At 39.8% G+C, this 14987-nt stretch overlaps 1 long non-coding RNA gene across 1 annotated transcript in view; it reads right to left on the bottom strand.

The window, feature by feature from the left end:
• Window positions 1–2473: 2473 nt before the first annotated feature.
• The window catches only part of LOC108165879 (uncharacterized), a 46931-nt gene continuing 34417 nt past the window's right edge, over window positions 2474–14987 (bottom strand). The window contains exons 2-3 of the long non-coding RNA XR_001776213.2: window positions 3764–3908; window positions 2474–3567 (exon numbers count right to left, since the gene is read on the bottom strand). This is a non-coding gene — a long non-coding RNA (uncharacterized LOC108165879). The remainder of the gene's footprint in view (window positions 3568–3763; window positions 3909–14987) is intronic.

Genomic DNA, 14987 nt, shown 5'->3' with positions numbered 1-14987 from the left:
GAGATTCAACTGGAGAAATCAAGGTCAGTGGAAGAATCCCAGACGGAGCGCCTGAAGGGAGATGAGAATCGAGCTGCGACTGCAGTGGCCAGGCCGCAGTTGAACGATAGACTTTTAGATTCTCCAGAGCAACAGATATTGTCCCCGTCTAACCAGGACATCCTTGTTTTTATCTCACAGACGCTGACGCAAGAAACAGTGATTTTGTTATTTCATTGGTGACCTTTACCTCAGGGCAAAGTTGTTTAAATTGAATGAGATATAAATGTTTAAATGCCTCAGTTGCTTTCCCTGGTTTTGCTGCTACATGCAGGAATGAAGCTTCTGTCAAGGATTTAAAGGGCAAAGAACCAGGAGTTTTTAAACACATCACACTACTAGAGACAAAGAACAATCTCCCTGCTATAACTTCTTTTATACAATTTTTTTTTTTACAATTCTGGGTGTTGGTTTAATCATTTGCTGAAGTTAAAACTGTCCACCTATCCACTTTACTAGTGAATCATAGTGAATCAACCACTTTGTGGCAATACTTGAAGCCCACAAGAATTGTGTTTTTTTTATGAAATACATTAGTCTTCACAAGAGTGTATAGGAAAATCCTTCCTACATCAGACCCAGTAGACCCTCATGCATTATGGACCTTAACGTCCAGCTGTACATGTTAGTATCTACAGCTACTTATTGTGATTTTTTTAGACCCATGCAAAATCCTCCAACACCGATTTCGCAGGCGGCTCAACCGCTTAAGCGGCTTGTTTTGTTGCCAGTCTGGGCGGCTGCAGGATTTAGGAGATTATTTGAAAAATGAACACTGAAATTATATTTTAAACTACCGACGTCAAGTCTAAACAACAAACTAATCAATGATATGTGACAGGCAAGGTGCACTCTAGTTAAGGTCTTGCTTTGGAATTATTTGCACACCTCCTGGAATACTAGCAGTTGTCTGGCTTGACACGATGAATCATTTTTCCATTAGTATTGTAAAACTTCCTGAACATAGAAACAAAGGACCAAACCGTACCACAAGGAGAAAATCATTACTGGTGGATCTTAAGGGTGAAGCTCCACTTCTGATAGTAGATACACTAAAATATCTGCTACTGCACCTCTAAGCATTGATTTTTTTTTTTTTTTATGTGATTGGAGCAGCTCCCATCTTAGTGACTGTAACCCCCTGAATTTTACTTGCACTGTTCATCCAAGGTCAAATCAGTGATCCAAGAAAGGGCTTGCAGGAGTCTGCTGTGGAGCTGGAAATGAACTTCAGGACCCCATCAGTGTGTGGCTTTGTGGTTCCACAGGAGAGAGGATTAGGATGAGAAAAAGAGGAGGGTGAGAAGAAGGACGGGATATGGAAAAAGCATCCAACGTTGACAGCGTCATAGGGAGCGAGGAATAGAGAAAGGAAATAATGAGCGAAGAAGCAGCAAAACTGGGAACTAAAATGGATGACGGATCAAACTGTTGAAACAAAAAAAAAAAGAAAGGAAAATTGTCTAGTGTCTGAAAAGATTAGGAAGAGAAGGTCAAAGGAGGCAATATAAAAACTGGTGACTAAAGGCAAACTGGTGCAACGGACAAGCCAGACTGGCAGAAAATCTGAAAGCATACCAAATCCCAAGGATCAGCCACACACCCTCGTGTCAACCCTCGAGGCTGGTTCACAGTTGACTGGGTCCGACCATCGTGTTTTCATAACTTCTTGGGTCTGTTTTGATTTATGCATGCCCTCCCCTCATCATCACATTCCCTACTGTAAAAGCAGCCAATAATATCTGCGATGAGGAGTATTTGATTTTCAAAAATCACACGAAGGATCAAAGCAAATTAGTTTAGAAATTCAAGATCAAAGTTGAAAGGTCAGTATCAACTGACCTTTCCACGTTTTTCTGGGTAATTATCGATGCATTTTAAAGGCCCAACAGCCTAAAAGCAATCGTGACCTTGTGCCCGTTCACCGACTTCTCACCTGCTTACAACAGACCGAACATGAAACTGGACTCATTTGGACTTCTGAACTCTTGTACTCTTCTCATGGCATATGTTTCATGTTTGAAACTGTGTATGTTTATGTGATGCACAGTTTGTTTCACACACCCTGTGAAACAACTGTAATAATCATTTGTGGCAGTTATGGTGAAATGAAGTTGGGTCCAACTATTTAACAATAGAAAAGTCAAAATATCTGAAGAAAAAAAATAAAAATAAATAAAACCCGGACATTACAGTTCTTGGTAAAGACCAAAATGGAGAGTGTGCCTTTGTCAGCGTTATCTTTGGAAATATGAGATCCCTGACACACAAACAGAAGATCCTTGAGCGCTGAGGAGCAGTGCAAGTGAATATTAGGAAAGCAGAAGGAGGAGCATGTTCCAGTAAATACTGCCCTAACCCACTTTCACAATATCTGAGCAGAGACTGAAGGCAGAGCGGTGACAGCCTATGATTACAATAGTCTTTTTATTCACATTGTCACCGTAGAGAGTTCATAATGCTATCTTGGACACAGCTGCCAGTAATGCAGGTGACGTTACTTAATCAGTTCCTGCTAGGCGACAAAGGCAGCAACCCGATCCGTCCAGGGGAATCTTCCAACGATACCAAACTTCAGCTCCATTTGGATATTCGTATATCGGCTATACCATTCAGCTCCAAGTAAATGTTGCACACAGCAGTCAAACATGTAAACGGGATAATTATGACTAAAGTAAAACGTGGACTAGTGCAAACATAAGCTGACTGGCAGGAAAGCTTGAACAAAAAGAAGGGAAATAATCTTTTTTTTTTTTTTTTCCCAGAACAATATGTGTTTGTGTTTGTACATTCATTAAGATAGAAAATCCTTATTACAATGTGAAAGTGTGGGATGACAGGCGCATTGGTTTTTCTGATGTTTTTACATTTGCATATGTTTTCTCATGATGAATGTGTATTTTGTAGGAAGGTCCAAAGAGGAAATGTCAGACAACATTTATATAGAAGGCTTCAAAAAATTTGTCAAAAATGGTCATCAACATTTTCTCTTTTTAATTGCAATTTTTGTTTAACTTAGTTTTGCTGATAAATAAATGACTCTACTTTCCTTGCATTCTTCCTAGACTTTTACCAAAGATAACAGCATTATTTCTCTTTTCGGCATTCATTCCTTCATTTTACTCTTCCTCTTTGAGATGCAGTTTGAAAACCTGAGGTCCTTCAGAGCAGGTAAATGTGTTTATGTAAGATTTTACTCATCACATGCTCATCTGCCCGCAGTATAAAATATTTACTGACAGAATGAAAGAGTTTACTCAGTGAAGTTCAGAATGAGCCAGTCAATCTGCAGCAGGGATGCGTCGCTATTGGCTCGGCTCCATAAGAACCTCTTGTTGCTTGGACTTCAGATCACTCAGTATGTTTTCATGAAGCAGATTTTCATCCCCCACCCACCCAAACAGCTTCTAATCTAATTAGATAAATTGCATACACATGTCTGTGTGGGTCTGTTTGTTTGTCGTCGCGTGTTCAACACGTGGGTCTGTGCATGGGTCCTGCCCTCAGCCTCTTCAGCCCACGCAGCTTCTGTTTAGAATCAGACAAAATGCAGCATCACTTAAACGTTTACCCAAATAAATATGTTAAAGGGAACATATATTAATAAAATAAAAAGCTACAATAACCCGGTTGCATAAGTTTTAAAATCCATTTAAACATTTAAACTCCACTGTGTTAAACCTACTCCGATACAGGTGCTGTCACAAAGCATGAACCCACTCACTCAGAGGCAACAAGTCCTTCTGCAGATGCTCTCGGAAAGCGTACCACAGATGTGACAGGAAGCGAAGCTAAAGCCGCATTCTGTCCTTTTGGTTCTGCATACATCTGTGCAGAGGCAGGTGACACAAGTCAGCCAGGAGAAGGGCCTAAGATAGAAACGGAGAGAAAGGGGGTGTGGCATAAAAGCCTCAGAGGATCCAATGTACATTATTTAGATCTAGACCTGCCACCTGTGAAATAAATGGCAGCCATCAGTTTGCGACGGTGTTCCGTCATCACCTGAAGTGCTGGGTACACCTGCTTGCTAGGAGGGTTTATGGAAGCACTGGTGTAAAAGGTGAATACTTTAGCGTGAGGATCTCAGATGCAAAACAGCTTTACCATCACAAAGAGTACCTTGCAAAATTATTCACATCACATCAACCACAAATGTCAATTTGTATTCTACATGTGTATTTTTTGATCGACCCCACAAAGCGGTGTAGAATTGAGAAGTGGACAAAAACAGATTATTAAACATTTCCATTAATACGAATTGAAAAGTATTGTTTTAGCTCCAATCATCATCTGATTAACTCTGGCATTACCTTCCTGCGCAGTGATTTTCATCCACCTTTCATCCCGTCTGGGATTTCTCCCATTGAGCTCAATATCTTTTGGTTGAATTTTAACTGGGCCAGTCAGCAAATAGAAGGGGTCATTAATGACAAAATTGATTTCGTATTGAATTAACTTTGCTTACAGCGCACACAACTTTGGGTAAGTTTCATAGCACGGGAAATTTAAGCGATTGCTTGCCTCCAGCGAGCAATCGCTTCTCAATAGCAGAGAATCCGAAACAGAATGTAGAACCAGGGTCTTATTTTTATCAGCAAAAAAATAACTAAAACTATAATGATTTACAAAACTAATATACACAAGAACAAAAGAACACAAGCAAAAAATAAGCTCACCCAGTACAGGTTTTGTGCAAATGACTAAAGTGGTTTTAAACGTGAGCATTTCTCATTTGGATTCCTTATTCTTGGATCGTATTTAGTGAGTTTTTCCCCACTCAGTACATTCTGAAAATACATTACGCAGCTTTTAAAGGAGGAACCTAAGCAAGTAAATTCAATTCAGGCCTGTGACTCGATCAGTATTCAGCTGCGTAGGAAATAGGTAGCGGTGTCTGGGATGAACACAGTAATAAGATCGTGCCTAAGCGGGTTACACAAACATACAAAGACTCACATGCTCACACACACACACACATATACAAAATTAACAGTGTAGACGACCCAATGAACACAACTGACGTGTTTCTCCAAACTAAATGTTCCTGAACAAAACTGGAACACTGATTGCATTAAGTCTGAAAAGGAGAAATTGTTTCTGCATAAGTGAAGTAATAAACTAGAGATGGCTGACCTGCACCCTGCTGTGAAATTTATATGAGACTGACTAACTGCAAATATCACTCCAATCTGCTTCACATCTTCACAGAGTATAGACAGATGTAAGAACATCTTTGTAGCTGTACAGTTGGCCTTGCTTCATTTTCTCCACACCTTTCATGGCCTTTAAGAAATTTTCCATATGTAATTAGGAACATAACTGCAGCCATAATGTGTATTCAGTCTATCTTGGGGGAAAAAAACAACAGTTGAAATAATTACTAAATCCATGCCTATGATGCCGGTACTTAAACTTCTGCAAACTCCCGTTTCGCAGAATTGGACTCAATTGCAAAAATTACAGAATTTCAGAAAATGGAAAAATAAATGAATCAAGCCGCAAGGGAATGCGTCTAGACCACTGAATCTTTAACCAAAAATGTAAATCACTCAGTCAGTCTGGATCACTTAAACCCCACATGCAACGCTGCACAGACCCAGGCTGGTTGTTAATGAGAGGAAAGAATGCCAAAGGCTAGTTGGGTGAAATGCTATTAAGAAATACCAGAAAGGAAAAGGATTGACTTTACTTTTTACACTCTCAAAGTGGCATTTTATTTGGACAGTAAAAGTGCGTAGATTTACTCTTGACATTTGTAGCCCCCGTTCTTTCCTGTCGGCTCTGAATGGACCAGATTTCCTGTTTAGAGTCATGCTTCCATGCAGTGTGCTTTTAACTTTGCTGCTGGATCACATATGGTAGCCATCAGTCCAACTATATTTGGAGAAAGGTTTCGTTTGCAACACTTGCAGCACAATATGTACACATATGGTATCTGTGTCTTTCACTTCACAAGTCATTTCTTGCCTGCAGTGGTTGAAAAGATGAGAAACCATCTCTCGTTCCCCCCTTCTCTATTTTACACCACTTCTGTTTTACACCAGAAGTAGATTTTGCACTCATGTACCTACACTTTTCACTTTTAATCATGAATAAGGCAATAAATGCGCTCAAATCTCAGGTATTTGTTTTGACGCTCTTTTTTTATCCATATTTTCATTGTTCTTGCTTCTTATCCTGGTTGGGGTCAGTCAGCTCTTTACGCAGTATGACAGATTAAAACCCCCAACCAAAGCAAATATTGAATAGATTTAGTGAGATTATGGAAAGCTACTTAACATAATTTACTGTCAAAGTGGGTCAAAAACATCCAGGGTTGCTAACCCTGCTGCAGGGTTAGTATGAAACAGCTCTGAAACAATAAGGAGTTCACGATGGTTGTAAATAATGTGACAGCTTAAAGGACAAATCGCTACAAACAAGCTCTTGCTTTCATAGCACATCCGTGTAAATAGATTTGTTGTAAGTCTTGAAAACAAATGAATCATCAAAATTGTAAAAAGAATCAGTCTTAAAGAATTGCCACGTGTTGGGAAGGAAAGTTGTTTTCGGAGCTGATGTTTTGAAATCTACCCCAGGGGAACCTAATCTGATGAAATGCTAGGCGTAGTCGGTTTTTCTAGGAAATTGTGAGGACGTTTAAAATGGTGTTTTGTTACAAGCTGCAGAATGGAGGTGTTAGCTCTTGGGCTTTTAGCTCATATACAGTCCACTAATTTCTATAAGGCTAAGATGGAAGGTGGAGCAGACACTGTAATCCTGGACTGGACTCCAGGGATTATGTTGGGATTGTCTGGGCAGCACAGTAGGAGCAGATTGGAGCTCTTTTCTCACACACATGACACCATACAGGGTAGAAGGTGTTGTATTTCATTGCCATCCGATTGGTTTGTTTGGGGTAGACTCCTCACGAAATTTTGTTTTTTTACGTCTGTGCTTCACAATCCAGTGTTTTGCATCAAAATGTAGCGACCCGTTTTGAGATATATGGAACTATAAGAGCGACACGATCAATGAATATCCCAAAAATATTTTTCTGGACAGAAAAAGAAGCAAAATATTACAGTTAATTGGGCACCCTGTCACAAATAACCCATCCAGTGTCCTTTCATGATACAAGTTTTCATTGCTAATGGCAGGGAGCCAGAGATTGTCTTCAGCAGCTGTTGTGACTTCAGGGTAACAGCCTCTTGGTGCCTCAGGCAACAGTAACTGGCTTTTTACGGTTACTCAGCTCATATGAGTGAATGACAGCTGCAGAATTGTGTCCTTGTGGAAGGACAGCGTACTAAACAAGCTGCAAACTTTCTGTTGTTGGTATAATGCCAAGAAAGAAATTTCGAAACAGCCAAACAGTTGCCGTTTCCAACAATGAAAGTCGACCTTATTTCTTGCATCTAACCAGGAAGCAAAACATTTTTACATTGATGTTCTGCACTTCTGTGGCTTCATGTGCCCACTCTGCCACAGAGAGCATCTTAGTAAGACTTACTAAGACATCTAATTTAAGTCATAAATAGGTTAAATTATTTTAAAAGAGTTCAAATGAATTTTCTAGATTACCCATGATGACTTGTAAAATGATATTCCCCTTACCATTTCATGTAGTTTACTAGTCCACCAGCATAAAACAATCTTAAGATACTTTAAGAGTTTGAGGGTTAAAACCAGAAAATGTCCATTTGTCTATAAATGATGTAAAATGTAGCAGAAAAAAAAAAAGAAAGAAGTATGTAAAAACACACTGGTTGTTTATTAGTTTTTCTGCTGGTCATCCATGCATGATCAGGTTAATTTCTCAGAAGTGTTCTGCTGCATTTATTGTATTTGTAAAAACTACAGTGAAAGTTTGTTAAACTCTGTTCCGTCTTGAGGTTAAATTCAACTACTTTCAAATGTTGTTGGTATTTTTTTTATTATTTTTCTGTTTCTCTATATCTATTTTCCACTTTAATACTGTTTAATAACAGATTTTCTTGTGGTAATGTTTGCATATTTGTCGTATTTTTAGTTTTTTTTCTAGCAAAAATAGCCGCCTGCTCTTTTACAATATGAACAACAAATTATTTTACCAGTATAGCTACAGCATAAACTGCCATTACAAACATTCCTCTGCAAACTGATTTAGGTCTCAATCCCTTAATGTGCAATTTGAGTTGTCTAAACTGTGTCAACTTCATCACATGTTGCTGCAACTTGTGGCTGTGGTATCCAATAAGCCAAAAAGCCCCCACCACCGCGCAGTATCAGCAAATCAACGTAGCTCTGTGTTGTTGTTTTTCCTTTTTTTTTTTCTGCGACGCAGCTTTGCCATCAGTGTTTATGTGTTTTGAAGTATGATTACATCTGCTCATAATTAGAAGAGAACTCGCACACGTTGCACAAATAAGCCAACCTGTGCAACTCGATGCCATCCTCCTCACCACATCACACAGCCCACGTCGCTTTATCTGCAACTCCAGTCTCTCGTCACGTCTTGTTTTCTGGAGAAGTCGCGTTCGGGTTTCGTGGGTAGTGTGACCTCCAGGGGAGCGAGGGGCTGTTTGCGCCGGAAGCTCTCTAAAAGATCTGCAGGCCACCGTCGTAATTACAAGGTCCCACCTACTCGCCTTCCAAACTCGTACAAGATAAGATGCACGGCATTACCGTTTGTCAGACACCCACAGAGAACGGGTAGAGGTGAGCCGGTGAGAAAGGAAATTACAGCCCTGGTAATTCGCCGACTTCACATCTAGCGACTGCATGCGTCACAGCTACTGTAAAACAAACACTTATTATGCCTAAGAGCCACGACTCCGGTCCTCCAGTAAGCCCACATGAAGCCCTGGAAACACTGGTTTAGCAGTGGCACGTCTTAGCCTGCCAGACATAAAGCCAACAACCTCCATCACGAAGCCCACCCCCGTCCTGTTGTCACTCACAACACAAAAAGGATACAGAGAAATAGTTCATGGATTTTTTTATTATTATTATTATTATTATTATTATTTCTTGCTCTCTTCATTTTGGTTAAATGTAAAAAAGTTTGTTAAATAAAGTTTCATTTTAAAGCAAGAATGCCTGACTTGGAGTTTTCTTTTCTCCCTTGCTTCGTCGTCTTCTGTCAAATAAAAAGTCCAAGACAGAACTTCCCAAAGAGAGTATTCGAGAAACAAGAAAACATTTCAAAAGCCTATAAAAGTTACAACCTTTCAAGTGTGATTAGTCTCTCCACCCTGAATTCTACTGGAAACATGATCCAAAAATCTCTGTACGCTCTCAAGTGTTTCTTTTCTTTTTTTTTTCACAGGAAACGTTCTCACCATTCTTCTGTCCTCTCTCCCCCCCTGTGTTGTGTTTTTCCTCCTCCCCATGCGCTTCCTAAACGTGTGGCTCACGCGATTGGTCGGAGGGGGCGGAAAGTTGGCCAATCGGAGGGCAGTTACCAGGCAGCCTGAGCCCCGTTTGGAGGCTGACTGGAGGCTCTCACAGCTGTTTCATTGAAAAGCAGCAGGCCATAATAACAAGGGCCTCTCACCAGGCACACATGGGGACTAACTCACACAAAAGACGCACAGAGAAGACTTGGTGCCAACAAAGTGAAGTTTATCTGCACAACTTCATCTGCATTTCTGCGTATTTAAATGCTGGTCTTTCATGGCTGATGGTGGTGTACACACTACTATACTTGTTTCTGTTGTCAATTCTTCTGTTAATGCACTGATTAAATATTCATTCTCATTCAAACGCTGTTTTTTTTTTTTTTGTGAGTTTCTACCAATAAGAACTGGTTCCAAAGTGGACAACTTGGGTTCTTCTCGTTTCCTGATGTGTAGAAACGACAACGGAGGAAATGAGAGGCCAAGAAATATTTATTAAAGTTTTCCAAGTGTGGAAAATATGAAAAAAAAAAAATGTTATGGCATGAGACTCAAGTTAGAGAAACCATGCAGTATATGTATATATAGCCATAACACCTACAACCTGCATATCTCAAAGTAGTGACACAATAAAGCTGCTCACTTCTCTCCCAAACTGTGCAGACCCTTTGTCTGCACTGATGAAGATTCCCTTGTGATGTTTGAACTGACTCTAACTTAACCCGGCTCAATCGTTCTGAACAACTGAGAGCGACTCGAGCACTTATGGGGCACATATATAAGGAAAAAGAGCTGCAGCTGTATAGCAATAGTTCTGGCTGTGACGTAAACTAACAGTGCATTATGTTGTTTTTAAAAGGCCAAAGCTGCTTTCTTTTTACACCTATCTCTGTAAAACCTGAAGCTAATGGACTTCCTGCTATGGGAAACATCAATTATGGGGTGTTTGGCTGCTACATGTGAGTGTGTGAATAATCGATGTCTCCTGAGGGGCATGCTAGTTCATTTTAACGTCCAGTCCTCCTACGTAAACAAGATGATAAGTAAAGCTTTTTGTTTTAGACTTTTTAATGGGAAAAAAAACAGTTTTCTACTCTCTGAACTGAGCCTCTCTCCTTTACTTGACCTTGTTTTGATCAGCTTGTCCAAACCAAAGACACAGTGATTGAAGAGCTGAGTGACCCCATAGATTAGATAAGGATAACGAGGGCCATAAAAACACCATGTTGATTTGTACCCTTCACTTTGACTTCTAACATAAATGTTGTTTTGAACTGCTTCACATCTGATTTAGCCTCCTTTTCTCCCAAGCCGTTAGGCTTCCTGAACTGTTACTGTTAGAAAACTTACCAAAGCAAAAACACACGTTCAATTTTAAAGAGCTATTCTGGGTATAATGCATCTTATGAGCATGTAGGATTACTCCTATCAGTGGAAAGAAAGTAAGTAGGAAAAGAGTTCTCTGAAGCATGCAACATAATTTAGATTTGTACAGTTTTAGCCTAAATTGCAAGAATTGGATTTCACCTTTTTGCTTTAGTTCATCCTGACATCAGAAACCGTCACAGTTTGACATTTGAACAAAGACAATTTTGGATGTCCATTAACTGTCCTTGTCAGCTCTCTGGAAAATCTGAGGTGGCTTAGTTAGCGCCTGTTAATGGTTAATTTATACTTGCATGTCCCCCCCCCACATCGTATGTTATGCAAACTAGTCAGAAAATCACACTAACAAAACAATGAATATTAAGAATACACTTTCGTGTTCTTTTAAAGCAAACATTTTCCACATATTGTAAAACGTTTCGGGATTTGACCCCATTCCTCATATTCAGTCATGCACAATGGTTTGCTGTTTGAGCTTCCCGATGGTAACAGTGTGCCACCACAACATCCAACGCTGCAGACGCTCGGGACGTGAGAGACGTGTAGAGGCAACAAGGGCGAGCGTTCATTTGCATCGTGTGTTAAGCTGCGAGTCATCCGGACAGCAGATACAAGCCTGACGCTCTCAGCCAAACAAATTGATCGCAGTCTGTAACCTTTGGACTTTAGCCTTGTTAACCCCCCCGCTGCTTTTTCTACCCCCAATCGCATCCAAACTGATGTGATTATTTATCAAAGTTTGTTATTTCAGTAACTGCAGCATTTTGGTACTTGTACTTGCAGAAAATTCAGCTCTTTGTGGCGTCGTTATCCCAAGAATTATGTTCTCAAAATTCGAAACATGGATATTTTTTTGGTCCCCACATCGTTACCCCAAATCGCCAGTAAGTCAACAAATTGAAACATGCGCTTTTCAGTTTTGTTTTGGCAGTTTTGGCATTCGGGGATCGGGGAATACAACTAGACTATGAGTAACTGCCGACGCCGCTGGGCAGTTGTCGGGCATCCGGGTGCACTGGAGAACAATCGCTCAACTGTAAAAGTGATTTTGCTTGAAGGCAAAAGTCCAGACATAGAGATTTGTCTGTGCAGGCAATTTTATGAAGCTGCTGATGAGGTATCAAATCCACAGGAGGAAGATAAATGAGGACTTTTACTCACAAACAAGCATCATGTGGGCCCACAGAAACAGAGATATTGTGTGTTTTTACCGTAAAAAGGTGGTGGTCTGAAAGAAAACCACCCCCACCCTTCTGTTTCTTTCATTCTTACACCTACTCTCCTATACATTACGTCACCTTTGACAGGAAATGATGTGCCATAACCCGAGCCATTAAAGGCACTTCTCCCTGTCTTCTGAAGGGCATTTCTTTCACACTCCCCCTCCCATTCATCACCTGTGTGTATCCGTCTCTTCTTTTTATGAGTCACGAACTTATTGATTTGAATAAACAGAAAACGGTGTCTGTTGTTTTTTCCCCCCCCAGTTAAATTAGTGCACTTATGAGCACCAGGAAAAAAAATATTATCCAATCACCATTTTTTTTTTATTCCCCAATCTTTGTAAGGTAATTAGAATATTGAAAACATTTTTTGGGGAAAAAAAGTTTTTACTTTTGAAATATGCTGTGTTTGTACAGAAATGTACAGTGGACATCGGAACCCCATACATTTGAAATTGAACCTTGATGGCAACCAGTTTGTCCCAAAGAAAATATCCAAACATCAACATAAGAATGAATTTCACATTGACAAAACTGAGCACTGTTGCCTAGCAAGAAGGTTCTGGGTTTGATTCCTGGCCCAGGGTCTTTCTGCATAGAGTTTGCATGTTCTCCCTGTGTATGATGGGTTTTCTCCGGGTACTCCGGCTTCCTCCCACAGTCCAAAAACAAGACTGTCAGGTTAATTGGGCACTCCAAATTGTCCCTAGGTGTGAGTGTGTGTGTGTGTGTGTGTGCATGGTTGTTTGTCTCTGTGTTGCCCTGCGACAGATTGGCGACCTGTCCAGGGTGACTCCGCCTCTCACCCGGAATGTTAGCTGGAGATAGGGAATAGCAACGCTCCCAACCCCACTAAGGGACAAGGGCGTATAGAAGATGGATGGATGGATGGATACAGAAAAAGCTGAAAAATAATTGCAAATGTCCACTGCAGAGGACAATTTTTAAACTTTTAAATACTACGATAAAATAGTAAAAATAATTCATAGAATGTTTTAATATGCTGCTAAGAGACTTATTTAGAATATGCCAACAAAATTTTAAACCAAAATTTGCACAATAAAAAGTTTTATGCACTTACTTTGTCTCTCCCCATAGAAAAAGGAAGGTACAAAAGTCCCACCCCTTCACATGTGGCATCATTGAAAAGCCCTAAATGTCCTCTGTAGATACCAAAAGGAATTAATTCAGTAGAATGCAGGGGGTGGAAGATATTCAAGTTTAGAAATGTCCTCTACAGAGGACAAAAATGAACTACTGGTAGTCACGAGGTATGGAAAACATAGGCAAACATAAGTGATTAGATACTGCCCCTCAGTGGTCAATGAGGGCATTGCATGTTTTTTTATTTTATTTAAAGTTCATATTTTGTACTCTAGATGTCAGTATTTTACAGCAGCGGTGTTTTGCATGTTGATCAGCTTTTAAACAAACGATGATGTCTTTTCTCTAGTTTGTGTTTTAAGTTCCTCTTGATAAATTAATAGTTTTGATGTGTAGTTTAACATAAATTAAAAACTAATTGCAAAATTAACATAAAATACATATAGTAAAAATATTTCAAGGGTTTGTCAGATGTTATGTTAGGAAGAAGTCAAAGTCACTTTCGTGGAAATTCTTTTTTATTATAAACCTTAATAAATCAGCAGAAAACAATTTCTGTTCCAAACAATCGTCACAGCATTCTGAATGCATTTTTTTCCAGTTATGTATTTGCATTCCTAAAAAAAAAACTATTTCAAACAAGCACCACAATAAGCCAATTTCCAAGAAGCTGAATGTGATCGTCAGCTGTTTTTGGACTTAGCAGGTTACTAAAGTAAAGGTCAAAGGCCGAGTCATTTCCAAGAGCTCCTTGTCACCTTCACATAATGAACGGGAAGCTATTGCCCCCCAATAGGAGGCACTGTAAAAGCCAGCTGCTACCTCTGACCCCTCTGCCTAAAGTTGCCCTCTTCCTGCTATTGATACCTCAGATTCCTCTGATGTTGAGAGTAAGTGTTAGAATTCCCTTTCAGATAGCGGCATTTCAAGAGTCATCAGCTGCCTCAGAGCTTGTGTGTGAAAATTCCCTGCATAGAAAAGAGTCTTGAAATGGATTGTCCTCCTATTTTTAACCGTCTCACTCCACACACAGATGTAGAATCGGCTGGACGAAGTTAATGAAAGAAGAAACTCGCCTTTGACACATTAGGAGGTCAGATTCACGTGAGGTAAGTGGGCAGATAAAGAAGACAAATAAAGATAACATTTATTTGTTGTTGACATGTGTCAATGTTATGTTGCCTATGTTAGAATAGCATCAACTCAGCATTTAGTGGTGTTCTCTATTCTTATGTTTCTTAAAGTTCTACTAGCGACTTAAAAAGTATATAGTTATTGTTTAAGGCACTCTGTGATTATTTTAAGAAAATAAATGTAGTTCTTTTCCAATAAATGTCCCCCTTTCCCTCCATAGAAAATGAAAGTGCTTACTCTCTTGCTTGTGTTCTTCACCGGTTCTGGATTTCCTAACAGTTTTAATCTAAGTAAGTACCAGGCTACTCTAGATGCCAATATTTTCCACATCTGTCAAACCATTTTTAGACACAATCTCCTGCAAACCAGTGACCCCTGGTTACGATTTTTGGTTTTCATTGTCACTTTCTGCCCGTTTTAATTTGCAAGCAGGTGCGACTTTAACAGAGGAAACTGGCCTGAGGGCAGATGGCAACAGCCTGAGAGTTGTTTCCCCATTTGCTGAGGAAAATGGAAGTGAAAACATGAAGAAACCTGAGGAGGAATTGATGATGCACAGGAGTGACGAAGAGTTACCTTTAAAGGCAATGTCAGAAAATAACAGCAGTAAGCAAATGATTCAGGATCGAGTCACTTTAGCAAGCAAGATGGAGGATGTCCTGGAGGAAAATCAGGAACATCTGGGAAGATCTGAGGAAGATTCTGATAGGATTTCTTTACAAAAAGCCACAAACACAGAGAA

This window comes from Poecilia reticulata, chromosome 23, assembly GCF_904066995.2.
Source record: "Poecilia reticulata chromosome 23, P_reticulata-male-v2, whole genome shotgun sequence".
In the NCBI taxonomy this organism is placed as follows: domain Eukaryota; kingdom Metazoa; phylum Chordata; class Actinopteri; order Cyprinodontiformes; family Poeciliidae; genus Poecilia; species Poecilia reticulata.
Note: the sequence above shows the minus strand (reverse complement) of the source record. Positions and strands in the feature narration are given on the sequence as shown.